The sequence below is a fragment of the Cannabis sativa genome, chromosome 1 (assembly GCF_029168945.1).
Source record: "Cannabis sativa cultivar Pink pepper isolate KNU-18-1 chromosome 1, ASM2916894v1, whole genome shotgun sequence".
Lineage (NCBI taxonomy): Eukaryota > Viridiplantae > Streptophyta > Magnoliopsida > Rosales > Cannabaceae > Cannabis > Cannabis sativa.
This window is the reverse complement of record NC_083601.1, coordinates 5,279,677-5,285,012: the sequence shown is the minus strand read 5'-3', so window position 1 is coordinate 5,285,012 and position 5,336 is coordinate 5,279,677. Positions and strand designations below refer to the sequence as shown.

General features: G+C 26.7%; 1 long non-coding RNA gene across 1 annotated transcript; it reads left to right on the top strand.

Annotated features, from left to right (window-relative positions):
* The first annotated feature begins 577 nt into the window (after window positions 1-577).
* On the top strand, window positions 578-2,010 carry LOC115703612 (uncharacterized). The gene is made up of 2 exons (XR_004009244.2): window positions 578-1,632; window positions 1,763-2,010. It is a non-coding gene; the product is annotated as an uncharacterized LOC115703612 (long non-coding RNA).
* The last annotated feature ends 3,326 nt before the right edge of the window (window positions 2,011-5,336 follow it).

Sequence of the window (5,336 nt, the reverse complement as noted above, 5' to 3'; positions counted from 1 at the left end):
CACACATGAATCATGTTATGATGACCAGCCACACATGTTATAAATAAAAATTATAAGTATTTTTTAAAAAAAATATTGCAGCATAAATACTTAAATTTAATTTTGATTGTAAATAAATATTTAAATTTAATTTTTGGCGGTAATAATACTTAAATTATATTCCTAAAGTCGTTAAATGTCAAATCATAATTCATGTGTTATTTCTTATTGTTATATTTAAACTATTTTTCAAACAAAAAATAATAAATTTAATGAGGTGAATCAATTAGGGATTGACACGTGATAATTTACTTGTTTTAATATTTAGGAACCTACATAAATTTCAAAAATATAACTTAGATATTATTATAGCAAAATATCAAATTTAAATATTTATTTGCAATTAAAAGTTAAACATAAATATTTTTACTATAAATTACCCACCAAAAAAATATAATAAAAGTTTAGTGAAAATGATTGCACTTTTAACTGGAAAAGCTAACTAATTATATCCTATACACAACTTATAAAAGCTAACGAATTACTTTCCTTACTTTAGACATAATGCCTCTAAATTGTAATTGCTCATAGTAATTTAAATCAAAGAACTCTTTTCCCTTCTAATATATATTACCATTATCTCATCTTGTGTTCATTACTATTATGGATATTGTTCCATATAAAATAAATAATAGAGCATTAAATTATGTATAAAAACATAACCTACTTTACTTATTACTAATTAGTTTTAACCAACCTATAAAGTCAAGTACATTTATCTTAACTAGAGTGTGCTATTATTTTCAATTCAATTCAAGTGCATAATTTGAATCTTTATTATATATGTACATAATTGATAATCCCATCATCACACTATTGCGTGTTGCGTGAAATTTGGAGTGTTATATTGTATATAGTCAAGTCCTTGGACTTTTTGATTAGTCAACAAAAACATTAAAAAGGCTTTTACAATTACAATACATAAAATACAAGTCGAAATTCGATACGCGATCTTCTTATTCATTTGAAAACTTACTATATTACGGCTCAATTTGAACCATAATTATAAAATTTCAAACGTAATAAAAAAAGATTTGAAACAGGTTTGGTTGAGTTTGTGCCATTTATGTTGGATTTAGCAAATTTTGTTATTATTTATAGTACCCCCAAACCCAAATAACTACTTTCTCCCACTCTCGTGTCCAATTCTGGGTCAGTAAGCCGCCAAGCCAGTCAAATAAACAAGCCTAATAAATCATCGTGTCAACCACGCGTATCTTTTCTTACCTTAGAACCCACTCTCTCTCTCTCTCTCACTTTCTCTTTCATTTTCTCGCGTCTTCACTTTCCGGGAAAATTCTCTTCCCCCTGTCCCCCATATAAATACAGAAGACTACTTCCAAATTCACCATTCTAATTATTCATCTCTCTCCAGTTTTCAGCTATAGATTTTTGGGTTCCTCTCCTTTTTCAATCATACCCACCTCTATTCTTTTTTTTAATCCGGAATTATCTTATTTGATTCGGCAATGACTTCGGCGAAATCATTTGCTCTTCCAATTATTGGGTTGTTTTTGTTGGTTCTGATGAAGCTGAGTTATGGGCAGAGCACAACAGCTCCTTCCCCCTCAGCAGAGGGTCCATCCAGCGATGGTCAGTTCCTAGTTTCTTCTTCTTCTTCAATAATATTTATATGTATATATATGTGTGCATATTTCTGAAATTGATTTTGGCTAATCTGATCAAACATGAATATGCTAATTTTTTTTATTGGTTAATTCAGGGCAAGCTATTGATCAAGGAATTGCTTATGTTCTTTTAGCACTGGCTCTGGCAATCACATACTTAATACACTGAGTTTTGGTTTAAATTCTATAATTACATGAATATATATATTGTATATTGATTCATATTCTTTTATATATATTTACATATATTTTGTCTCCTTTTAGTTAGTTTGGAGAGGAATTTAACTTTCGTGATATGTAAGCGCAAATTGAGACTTAATAAAACAAAGTATTTATTCTTTTACTTTTATGATTTTTTCCTTTTTCTTTTTGGGATGATCTCGTGATTAATTTACATGAAAATGCATTGAGAGATCAGAGAATTAGTGCAGTGTCCCATGAAAATGAAGAGGAGGAGAGACAGGAAATTGACTAATAAAAAGGCTATTGGGATTTTTTGGTGGGAATTACACCATATACTGTTTTTTGAATATTTTTTTTTAAAATTTACAGTTTGAGTTTCTAAAGTGGTTGCAATAAGGGTTTTCATACGATTTTTTTGTTGGAATTTAAGTTGCAGTGCTAGTTGCAATAAGGGTTTCTATAGGATTTTTTTGTTGCAATTTAGGTTGCAGCGCTATATATTTTGAAGTGTAAAAATAAAAAAATACCATTTTTTTTACTCTAAATTTTGAACAATCTCAATACTACATGTCAAAGTTTAGTGTAAAAATTTCTAATTAGTTTAACAAAAATGAAGGACAAATAGATTTTAGCATTGACCTTTATATGTTTCCTATACTTTTCTAATCTCATTTTTGTTTTCTTAATTAGAAAAGTAAAAGTATTAAAAAAAAAATAAGTTTTATAAAATTATTTTTATTTTTTCATTTTAAAATGAGTGGAAATTTAAAAATAATAAAAAAATAGCTTTCAAAATTTTTTAACCAGCTTTATTAAATCTATCGAAAAAAATTAAATAATTTTTTTCTTTTTTCTTTTTGAAAAAAACATAAATGTTTTTCTTAATTATAGTCTATTTGTATTTTCTTTTGTCATTATTTTGGACCACAATCCCAACTCTAGATTTGGACTGTGGCCCTAGCACCAGCATAGACCCCAAACTCAACTCCGATCTCGGACCTAGACCCAAACCCAGTCCCGACCTAGGACTCAAACCTTGAATCAAGCTCCCAGACCCTAGCCCCGGCCCCAAATCTGGATCCAGACCCAAGACCTCGGCCCTTGCTCCTGGCTCTCGAGCTATTTTCTCTCACCTCAATTTCTTATTCCTTACTTAAATAAAAGCAAAAAGTAAAAATAAAATTTAGAGAACATTTTTATTTTTGTTATTATTTTTAAAATTAAAAAAAAAAAAACACACAAAATAGTTACAAAATACATTTTTATTTGGGTTAATTTCACAAATGCACAAAAACAACAAAAAAATAACAAAAATACGGTTTCACGGAATTTTAAACAATTTTACGATTTTTTTGATTTTATTTACATAAAATACGGTCTTTTTATGTTGATATTTTGTTTATTTGTTGTTAATTTTTTGATATATGTATGTTATTTTGATGTTATTTTCATGTTACTTTTATGTTATTTTTTTGTTGATTTTATGTTGTTTTCGTGTTATTTTTTAGAAAATCGTAAAAATGTTAAAAAATATTCTCTGAACGTAAAAATGTAAATATTTTACAAAAAATGGTGCCTTATGTAATTATTCCTTTTTATTTTACATAAACAAAAAGTTCTACTTTTACTTTTGTGATTTAAAAAAATAGAAAACAAAGAGTTTGTTTTTGCTTCATAACTTAAAAACTGTTTTTAGTTTTTAAAAATAGAAAATAGCTTTCAAAACTAATAGGGGTTATTTGGTCAAATTTTTTAAAAACAATTTTTTGATAACTGAGTTTTAAAAAGCTAAAAGACAAATTACATTAAGAAGTTATTTTGTATTTTCAAAAATATTTTTTTGTCTAACAATACATATTATATTTTATATTTTTACTAGCACAGTCGGTCTTTAGACTTAGACTCAGATTCGAATTCGAACCCAAATCCCGACCTGGACTGGGACCCAAGACTTGGACCTGAACTCAATTAGGTTTTCTGCTCTTTCCTCTATGTGTTTTTCTTGCTATGTATAATGATATTTGCCAACGATTGGGCCAGTAGGATTATGTATTCTGAAATGAATTAGGTTTGGTGCTTATTTTTATGTTTTGTATGACATTATAGTGCAAAGTATCTCTTTCTGCCCTAAAAACATGATATTTGTCAAAATAGCAATGTAAAATACTAAAATTTGTAAAAAAACTACATTTAATTTATTCTATGTGATCATGGTATGCGTATAGTAAAATATTATATCTATAATCGTTTTGCGATAATAATAATTAATTATGGTCGTATTATGTAAATTTATTATTTTGCTAATAAAAAATTTCACAAAGGTTATTTTTACAAAAACACGGAGCATAATATGAAATCAAACAACTTTTTAAAAATGTATATTTGTATATATGCATTTTTCAGAAAAGAAAAAAAAAATTGCTTATGCTAATCATTTTGTACTGATGAAAAACTATGTATAATGTTTTATATCTTAATTTGTGATTTATAATTTATTAGATATTTTTGCAGTACATCTCCTTAAAAGGTATGTGATGTACTATTTACTTATTTAGCTATTTAGAATAATTTTTTAGTTTATTTTTTTTTTCATATTTGTGTATGTTATAGTTATTTAATATATTTTATAAAATTTTTTAAAAAAATATAATATAGATCGCAGTGTTCAAACAGTTTATTTCACACGCATATAAAATAAAATAGTCACGAGTGTAACAAAATATTTGAACTATGTTTTCAGCGTGTTAAATTTTTTTCGAATTTCTTATAATTTTGTAAAATGTCTTAAATAACTATAACATACATCATGAAAAAAATTGGATAACTATGTAAACGATTGAATAAAAAATAGAAAATAAAATTGTAAATTTTGATGTTGTGCATTTAGATTCACTGGAATATACCCAAAGTAAATTGGGTCAGGGGTCACCTGTTAGAACAGTCTCGACCAGACCTGAAAACTTGAATTATCTTTCGCCATACATACTTAGATAATAGTGGGCGGGTTCAACTTATACCCGCTTACATTAGGGATAAGTTGAAAAATACCTCTTTTATTTATCAATTAACTAAATTTACCTTTAATTTTTATTTAATGGAAAAATACCTCTTTTTATATGTACTATTCCTAAAATACCCTAACATATGTGAGTCACATGGAGAGTGTCTTAAAGTAACATGAGCAAAATTGGTACAATGTTTAAAAAAAGAGGTGAAAATGATAGACTTTAAAAAAAAAAAAAAGAGTAAAAAAAAAAAGAAAACAATATAAAAAGGGTATAAAGTGTAGTTTCCTCCTTACATTGATCTCTTTTTTTAAAAAAAAAAATTACACAAAGCACTAAAAATCAATTTTTCTTTCGGAAATTATAGTAAATGGCCCCAAATCATAGGACTATGTTAGTTTATGTCCTCATTTTAAAAAAATATAGCCAATGACCATAAATCATAAGACTATGTTAGTAAATGTCCTTATTTCAAAATCAT